This window comes from Oryctolagus cuniculus, chromosome 1, assembly GCF_051225735.1.
Source record: "Oryctolagus cuniculus isolate XC-2025 breed Fujian yellow rabbit chromosome 1, ASM5122573v1, whole genome shotgun sequence".
NCBI classification, from domain to species: Eukaryota; Metazoa; Chordata; class Mammalia; order Lagomorpha; family Leporidae; genus Oryctolagus; species Oryctolagus cuniculus.
The window spans coordinates 81203672-81213713 of record NC_142867.1 but is presented as its reverse complement, the minus strand read 5'-3'; the positions used below and the strand labels follow the sequence as shown (position 1 = coordinate 81213713).

At 42.3% G+C, this 10042-nt stretch overlaps 1 pseudogene across 1 annotated transcript; it reads left to right on the top strand.

Moving 5' to 3' along the window:
• The first annotated feature begins 592 nt into the window (after window positions 1-592).
• LOC138846060 (tripartite motif-containing protein 51-like) lies at window positions 593-6767 on the top strand (annotated as a pseudogene). The gene is made up of 6 exons (XR_016219285.1): window positions 593-1004; window positions 1296-1391; window positions 3033-3263; window positions 3937-3959; window positions 4779-4876; window positions 6115-6767. The product of XR_016219285.1 is annotated as a tripartite motif-containing protein 51-like (transcript).
• The last annotated feature ends 3275 nt before the right edge of the window (window positions 6768-10042 follow it).

Genomic DNA, 10042 nt, shown 5'->3' with positions numbered 1-10042 from the left:
TGCTGTTAGTTCACCCTCCAATGGCCACCGCACTGCGGCCAGCACACCGCACTGATCCAAAGGCAGGGGCCAGGTGCTTCTCCTGGTCTCCCATGGGGTGCAGGGCCCAAGGATTTGGGCCATCCTCCACTGCACTCCCTGGCCACAGCAGAGAGCTGGCCTGGAAGAGGGGCAACCCGGACAGAATCTGGCGCCCCGACCGGGACTAGAACCCAGTGTGCCGGCGCCGCAAGGCGGAGGATTAGCCTAGTGAGCCGCGGCACTGGCCATGGATAGGTTTTTGATCACTCAGGACTAGCAATTTGGCCCCACATCCACATCCAGGAAATGGGATTGGAAGAAACTGGTATTCTGCTCAGGAGTGGGGTCTGAGTGTGGAAGGGGTCATGAGTCATCAAGCAGGCACATGGTCTCCCAAAGGCTGAGAATCTCCTGTGGAGTCCATTTTTCACTTGCGTTGAAAATGCTTAATATCTCCTGCCTTCATGAGACTATTTCAGAAAGAAATGTAGCTGTGTCTCCCCTCATATAACCCTTGAGAAATTCTCACCAACCCAGGCCTATGAATGACCCGCTATTTCTTCTTCAGAAACATGGATTCCAGATTCTGGCATGTCTTCCAGAAGGAGCTCACCTGTCTCATCTGCAAGAAGTACTTCATTGACCCAGTCACCATAGACTGTGGGCACAGCTTTTGCAGGCCTTGTCTGTATCTCTGCTGGCAAGAAACGTCAGATCTTGGTTTGTGCTTGAAATGCAAGAGAGTGACACGCAAGAGAGATTATAAAACAGACATTAGCATCAAGAACCTGGCAGTCCTCGCCAGAAAAGCCAGTCTCCTGCAGTTTCTCAGCTCAGAGGAGCACACGTGTGTGGTGCACAAGGAGACAAAGAAGATCTTCTGCCAAGAGAATAAGAACCTGCTGTGTGTGCTCTGCTCTGACTCTCAGGAGCATCAGGGTCACAGACACCTGTCAGTGGACCGGGCTGCCGAGGAGCACAGAGTAAGTGATGTCTCTGAAGATCCACTCCCCTAAAGGACAAGGGCCTTCTCATGGGTCTGTTTCCTGGGTCATTGCAGGAGTCCTCTCTATGTCCCATTCTGAAGCTCTGTTCTGAGTATTCTCAGGCTCATATGTGACAAATGTCTGACATGAGCATGCAAGTACTATGATGTTTTTATTGTCAGTGAGGCAGACTTGCCTCTCCTTGGCAGCCCCAGTTCTTGTTGCAATGTGCATCTTACACTATCCTCTTCACTAGTGTTCAATGAATGATTGTGTCTGTGTCTGCAGGAGACCCTCCTGAAGACAATGGAGTGTTTATGGAAAATCCTCTGTGAAAATAGCAGAAACATGAATATGGAAATAATCAAAACCAGATCATGGGAGGTTAGTGTGCTGCCACCTTTACCTTTGCCAAAACTTGAGATGAACATAGGGACAATGTTTGAAATAGGAACTTGATCTGAAATGACAAAGTATCGGATTTCATTCTAAAGAGGGTGAGGTCATAGGAAATGATGTCCTCAGTTACTCCACAGGGAAGTGTGGCCCTTGCCTAGGAGTTCTGGTTGCACCACAGATGTGATGACTTACCCCCATAATAGGACATTCAGTACCACATATCAACTACAAGAAACGGGGTTGTCTCACAGAGGGTCATGTGTGCTGAGGTGTTGCAAAACCCAGGTAAGTATGACATCTGGGAGGCATGGGACAGTCAAGTCAAGCTTCCTGGCATAGTCAGCTTGCATTTGAATGAAATAGTATTTGGAGGTGGCTAGAAACCTTTCAACAAACACAGCACTGACTCAAATCTGAGGAAACTCTAAAAGGAGTACCCTAAGCAATTACTGTGAATCTTTAACATTATAATGAAATGTGTGTAAATATGATAGGAGATGTAGTTTCAATCTCTTGAAGGATACATAGAAACCTACCAAAATATGGGACTGGTTTGCATCCTAAGTGTAGGACTCAGCCTTTAAGAGAGGAATATAAGTGTGTCTTGGCAGATGGTTTTCTTGGGCGTGTGCTAATTTGAAAGAAGACAAATTCCTTTAACCAAAATGTCATGAGCAGGTATTCTACGCCAAATTGTGACAAAAAATGTGACAGCATGCAAGACTGAAAAAAATCCTTTGCTGAATGAGGCTAAAATCTGAATCAGAGAGGCAAATGGTAAACATCGAAGTAAGATGCATTGTATGTTCGAATGTGGCAAGGTTTTAGGGAGACATTTGAGTAGGGAGTTTGTGAAGCAGTACAAGAGAATACAGACTGGAGATGAGAGTATGAGTTTAAATGTCTACATCAGAGAAAGGCTTACAAAAAGATGACACTGAAATAAAGAAGGCCACTGAATGATAAGGCCAGGAAGAGAATTCTTGGTGGAGAAAACTGTCCATGCAGAAGTGTGTCAGTAATGTATATTGGGTGGGGTTGAGGAGCTTGAGAGTCCACAACAAAATCTCTGGGCACAGTGAGTGATGTAGGAGGCTAGAAGTAAATGAGATGAAGTGGTAAAGAGGGTCAGATAGAGAGGAAAGCTTAGGAGGTCAGGTTTATGGGAGAAGTAATTGCATGAGAATGAGTATGCTAGTCTGATGTACTGCACACATAATGGTTTTCCATAACTGGAAGTAAATCTGAGAAACAGTGCTAAGGAATGGATTCCAATCCAGTCACTACTGCCATAAAGGGCATTTTCTACTCATGAGTTTGGTTGCCTTCCGATAGATATATATGCATGTATATGTGTTGCATGTTAGAAAATATGAATCAAATCAATAGATTTATTGGTTTCTCATGAAAACTTCATGATGAATCATCTGAATGTAATTAATGAGATAACATGATGTTGATCCTCATACAGGAGAAAAAAACAAGAATGAAGTTTTGTAGATGTTGAGAAACAGAAGTGATGGGGGTTATAGGTAATTGATGTGTACGAGACAAAATCAAATTCATGAGATAAAGCAGAATAGAGATAAATGGGTTCTTGTTTTGAATAACTGAATGTGATTGCAGGATTATGTCGATTCGAGGAGAGAAGCAATCAGAAATGTATTTCAGAAGATGCCTCTGTATCTCCAGGAGGAGGAGCAACACCATTGGGAGATCCTGTACAAAGAGCACAGGGAAATTTTTGAGCAACTCAATGAAAGTCAAGCCAGAATGGCTCACAAGAGGGAGACTTTAAGAGGAATGTATAAGGAACTGAAGGAAATGTGTCATAAACCAGATGTGGAGCTACTTCAGGTAACAACTGACAAGCCAGGCATCAGCATGTTAGACATTCATACGTAGCTCCTCATTCTCTCTGCTGACATCTGCCTCTCCCTTTCCTTCCAGTATTTGTTCCTGACTCCTATTTCCACACTGAAGCTACCTTTTGGAATTTTATGGACCAAAGGTCCCTCAGACGTTCTCCACGAGTGCCCAAACTTGTGTAATGGTTATGAAAATCGCTCCAAAGATAATCACCTTACAAACATCAATAAACTATTTTGGCTTTTTGAAAATTCACAACAAGTAAATAGTTTATTGACAGCTAGGCTAATTCATAACAAGGCTGATGGGGAGATCTGAGGATCTGGGTGTATTGCTGTCATTCTCTGCTCCTGTCCCTTGGGAAGAGGGCCTGGGAAAGACAGCTGCCTCCTTTCTTTATGGCTACAGCAGAGCACACAGCTCTCCTGCCCGCTCTCCCCTTCATTCCCATAGAAAATGTCCTCCACTTTCTGAACTTAGGAGGACTACAATTAATGAAAATGTGATAGGCCAGGTTTTTAAGAAGAAAAAATAGGAACTGCACCCTGGAAGGAAGGCGGTGTGGAAATAATGACGAGAACCATCTCAAATTCCCACCCTGGACACAGGTTTAGAGCTGTCTTGGGAAATTCACTAAGCCTTTTTCTTTTTCTTCTCACAGGCTTTTGGAGACATCCTGCCCAGGTGAGTGTGTACCTGCATTCCCACAGGGGCTTTCCCAGGGTCTCCCCCAGTAAGCCCTTGGATCCTCTGGAGTGAGAGCAGAGCTTCTTAGGAAACTGACTGAATAGTTTCCTGAATCCTCTTTGCTCCCCACCTGCACATACACATTTTTAGTGGTTGTACCCAAGTGACTTTACTAGGCAGTCTTCATTTCAGTTCTAAAAATCTCCACAGGTGGAAGAGAAGGGCTGGAAGTCCCTAGGAGTGAGATGTCAGATCCCTCCAGGGACCATCAGTGGCAGCTGAGGCAAGAGAGGGATAGCATATTCCAGCAGTGAGAAAATCCTGGTGTTGTGTTGATCCTGCATTTATGAGTTCACAGCTTTGGGAAGAACACAAAGGAAACCTCGAATGATTTAGAACACTGTGGGGCAGAGGGTAGCTGTGCTCTGGGACACAGATCTCCCTTATGGGACAAGGTTCACAGCCTTTAGCCACAGAAGGAAGCAGCACACATGCCAGGTTTCAGAGAACCACACATGGCCAGGTAGAGCGTTTTCAGGGAGGTCTGGCAGTTGGACACCAGACTCCCCCTCCTGATTACTCTTTGGAGCATCAGGGATGTAGCATCTACCCAGATTCTTGAGCACTAAGAAGCACTGGACTCAATTCTGATTGACTTTTGTATTCTATTTGGAAATTCAGGAGTTAAAAATAGAATTAGTTAGACAATGTGGTGATTTCTCAAATTCCAGGTGGGTTTATTAAGAGTCTGGTTTCTTTTCAATGAAAATGATTTCTTTTGGCTCCACTCATGTGAACTTTATCTTGTTCTTGCAGGTGTGAATCCATGCTGCTGCACATGCCCCAGCCTGTGAATCCAGAGCTGAGTGCAGTGCCTATCACTGGACTGATAGAAACCCTCAGATACTTCCAAGGTGAATTTCAGCCCACTGACCGTATTCTTGACACCCTTGGCTTGTTGTGCCGATCACATAGGTGACCTTTTCCAATTTATTAACTGTTCCACACATTTTGGCATGTGAGGGAACCATAGGCTTATCTACATACATCACAGGCTTTTCTATACAGTCAGCTTTTATAATGTGAAGAGGGAAAAAGCTATTGAAAAGTATAAACGTGATCCAAGATCATACTTAGTTATCATATAGAGAAAGGAATGAGGAAGTGTGGGCAGATTGAGCAAATGAAGGTTAGTTATTTAGTGTAAAACATACAAAAGGATCCTTTTGTTCATGATATTTAAGCTGGCTTGGAAGAAGATGCTTCAAAGGTTTCAGAGTTTATTGGAACTTATTTTTTATATATATAATGGGCATAAGAGAGTACATATAGAAGTTTGTGGAAAAAGAAGTTCATTTTGGAGCAAAGAGTTTTTAAACCCATCCCTAGTTTTTCTACAATTAGCATTTCTCATGAACACTGTGAAAACTGTGAATCTTAAATTTGACATCTTTGAAGCTTAATCTTGTCTGTGTTTACATATATATATACACACACATATATATACACACTAGTGTTTCAATGCTAGAATAAGAGAAATTTTGTATAAAATATATTAAAAGAAATTAATAATAATCTGTTTGTCCTCATCATAGGTATGTGCCTGTCTACTTTCAAAGTGCAAGGTGTTCCAGAAGACTTACAAAACTCCAGTGCACATTTAACATTAAATGTTAAGTAACATCTGCAATGGACATAGAGAGATTTACATAAATATATATGTCTACAGTGGAAATATGTAGTTTTTTTTCTACAGAAGTGCTTTAACTAGGACAAAATCTTCAATCTTATCCCACATGACATTGTTATTAGAAACATGAAATCTGTTTCTGACAGTGATGTTGGACAACTGGAGACAGTTCCAGGCACATTGTCCATGGGTACGTTGCTTTGAAAATTGAGTTGTAAGGCATTAGATTTACATTTGATTCCAATATTTGAATTCTGAAAAACCATTTCAGTTTCTGTAGTTAGGTCTTTGTTCTGCAGTGTGTATTGGGCCCTCTCTTCTATTAGGTGTTACAACCCAAATTCTGCTCACTGTGGTAACCTCTGACTTCCCAGGAGATTAGCTTCTGGGAGATGTTTTCCCTCTGGAGGTTAAACTCTCATTGTTGACATGCGTGTCTACTTCTGTTCTTTTGTTTTACAGTGACTGTCACTCTGGATCCTGAAAGATTCAACCAGCACATGTTCCTACAGGGAGATCTCTGAAGTCTGCACATTGGTTGTTTCCCTCATGATGTGCCCTGTCTCCCGGATGTTTTGTGGCATGGGGTGTTCATACTTTTATTTCTGGCAGATATTACTGGGAGGTAGATGTGGGAAACTCTTGCAATTGGGCTGTAGGTGTTTGTAATGGCTTTTGGAAAGAGAAGTACAGGAATACCAAGACATTTGTTGATAAGGGACTCTTTCTTATTGCATGTGTTAAGAAAGATGTCCATTACAGTTTCTTCACCACCTCTCCACTTTTAGTGCAATATGTAGCAAGGCCAATTAATCGCATAGGACTATTCCTGGATTATGAAGCTAGAACTATGAGCTATCTTGATGTTGATCACAGTTCCCTGATATATACCATCCCTTCTTGTTCCTTTTCTATTCATCTCAAGCCTATCTTCTGCTGCTGTCATTTATGAACAGACACGGGGGAAATCCACTCTCTGAAATCCTCGTCCTTGAGCCTCACCAGATAGTAAAAATAAGTGGCATTTTATGAAATTTCAATTCCTCCTACTATCATGAAATCCCATTTACTGTGTTCTTATCAATTGTAGTAACAATAAAATTATGTATGCTGTACATGTTGTTGTTTATAAAATATTTTCTCATGATGTATTGAAAACAACACACTGTCTGATTCTCACTTTATTTATGAACTTTGAGAAAGTGAAAGAATAGATTATGGAGGTGTTCCAGTAATGTCCAAATCCAATTCAATAAAGGACGAATCAAACAAACATGGTTGTAAACACCCAATGAAATAAGGAAATAGTTTGTCCTTTCTCTTTATTTGACAGTAACTACTTGTCATTTTCCATTTTTTTAGTGTAATAGCAAATAAGTGAAATGGCTTTAAGTCCTCAAAAGCACTGTTTTTAGCTCACAACTCTTGAGAGTGAGCCAAGGCATTTCACAATCGTGGTGTCACCATCTACTGAGCTTCTGCTGAAAATTCATGAAGCATCAACTCATGGCAGAAAAGCTGAAGGGAGAATTGTGTGCAGAAAGAACCATGTGGTTGGGTGGCCTGTAGTTACAACAACCCAGTCTTGGGTCGGCGCTGTGGCTCAATGGGTTAGCACCCTGGTCTGAAGCGCTGGCATCCCATCTGAGTGGCAGTTCTAGTCCTGGCTGCTCCTCTTCTGATCCAGCTCTGTGCGATGGCCTTGGAAAGCAGTGGAAGATGGCCCAAGTCCTTGGGCCCCTACACCCACGTGGGAGACCCAGAAGAAGCTCCTGGCTCCTGGCTTCAGATCGGCACAGCTTCAGCCATTGCGGTCATCTGGAGAGTGAATCAGCAGATGGAAGACCTGTCTCTGTCACTACCTCTCTCTGTAGCTCTCTCTTTCAAAGAAATAAATCTTAAAAAAATAACCCAGTCTTGCCAGAAACAATCCATTCCCCCAAGGACAAGAATTCATTCACTTTCCCACCTTTGCTCAATAGATACGTAGGATCCCTCTTAAGGACTGAATTCCCACTTTTTAAAAGTGTTTTCATTCCATGGTAATGGTAGAGAGACATTTGGAGAGAGAGCTTTCATCCACAGATTCACACCCTAAATACCCCAAAGAGCAATGGCTGAGGCAGGGCAACTGGAGGACCCAGGAGCTGTGTGCTGGTCTCATGTGGCTGACAGGGACCAAAGCACTTCAACCATCATTGGATGCCTGCCAGAGTGCTGCATTAGCAGGAAGCTGGATTGGAAGTGGAGAAGCTGGGTCTGAACCAGGAGGCTGTATGGTATGCAGGAGTCCCAGGTGACATCCCTACCTCTGCACCAAATGCCCTGTCCTTTATCACCTCTTCAAAGTTCCATTTTACAACAGTGCTGCTTGGTGGGATTAGGCCACAACATGAGTTTTGATGGGAACAACCCAGATTCAGAATACAGCACTACTTACCCATCTTGAATCACTTTAATCATCTAAACTTGGCTGTATCCATATTTAAAATCTGGTAGGGTGCTTTTCCTTGCAATCCTCATGACATATATATCTATTCATTACCAGTGTTCTCTTTGTCTCTCTTGTTTGAAAGACGTGTTTATATATATATAGAAGACAGGTCTCCCACATGAGCTTAGGAGCCTGACCACTTGGGCCATCCTTCACTGCTATCCCTGGCACCGTAACAGGGAGCTGGATTGGAAGTGAAGCAGCTGGAAATCAAGTCTGCCTTTATGGGATGTGGGTACTGCAGAGAGCCTCCCCACTTGTTCTCTCTTCTACTTTGAAAATCCCAAGCTCATCAGGCCAGTAAGGGTATCAAGTTGATGTAAAAGTCAACAATTTTAGTACAGACCTACTGTACTGAATGTCTGACACCTGATGGACTTAAGCTCTAAAGGTGAACAGGAAAACAATGGGAGAGTATTCTCATAGAGGAAGTTTGTCTGAACAGGACATAAAAACAGTAACCAAGAAGGTAAAAAAAATCATCGGCCTCTATTAAAACTAGTGACTTCCGTATTTTGAAAGATACTCTTTCACAGGACAGAAATGCAATTCAAGACATGAAGACCATACCAAATATATATGAAACATGATATCATATTTATATGCCTACTTAATGTTTGTCATTTAGTAACTACAGAATGTCAGCCTACTATAAAATTAGGTAAGATTTTAGAACAGACATTCACAAAGACAGAATATACATATATAGAGAGAGATGTGTGTATATGCAATAAAATATAGAAATGTTCTCAACTAATTATTAAATTAATACGAATTAAACCTCAAATTGAATCACTAAATCCCATCAAAAGAAACAAAACAAAGTGACATACTATTGTGTGTTGTCAGCAAATTTTATCATGTTACCAAAATTTGAAGTGAGATAGTGCTGTGTGGTGCAGAATAAATGGATAGTATTCAAGTATGGGTGATTTTAGATTTAAAGAAATCTTTAGGGCAGCCTCTTTAAAGACATTCCTGGGGGTGGGGTGCATTGTGGCACAGTGGGTTAAGCTGCAACTTGAAGCACTAGCATCCAACATGGGGATGCTTGGACCCCAGCTGCCCACCCCCAGCCAGAGACTGCATTTGAGCCCTGTAGTCTGTCCTGCTTTGCTGGACATAACCACTATTTCTGATTTAAACCCAGTGAATTTTGAATTGTTTTTCTTTAAGATTTATTTAGTTATTTAAAAGACAGAGAATCCCAGTTGATCTCAGGAGAGTCCTTGGCTTCAGTGAGAGACAGAATTCAATCAAAAGGCAGGAAAGTAAAAGCCTGAGAGTTTGATGAAAGAAAGTGGCAAACAGCAGGCTACACCACAGTCAGAGCAGCCCTGGGTACTGTTGGGCTGTGACATTTATGGGGTCCTGGAAATAAAGGACAATACCTGGGCAGACTGTTCAACGTATTTCTGGGAAAGAGGCTGTGACTTTCTGCAATTAGAGATCTACCTCTCAGTTTCTCTGTGATAGTAACTAAGATTCACACAGTGGCCTGTGAAATTTTTTGATAACTGCATTTATTACTGGACAGCTGAGTTTAGTTTTGATTTGGTGTTAATGATTAATGATGGGGATGTTGGATGTCAATCAGCCCACAGACCTCTAAGTGCCTTGGTGAATGACGCATGTGGAGGTCACACATTGACATATTAAAGGCAGACCTAACATTGTCTCAGCCTGCAATGTCAGTGCAGCTTTGCTATCAGTTTTCCCTGGCATTGTTCCTCTACATTAAACATCTAAACCTGCTTCTCTTGGCATCTGAGGCTCTTGCTTTGGTTTTGTCTCTGGTCACCAGCTCCCACTTCTCTCTCCCTCTTTCCTCCTCTCCTTCTCCAACTAAGGAGGTCAACCCAGGAGGGCATGTGAATCAAAACCATCTGTTTTCTC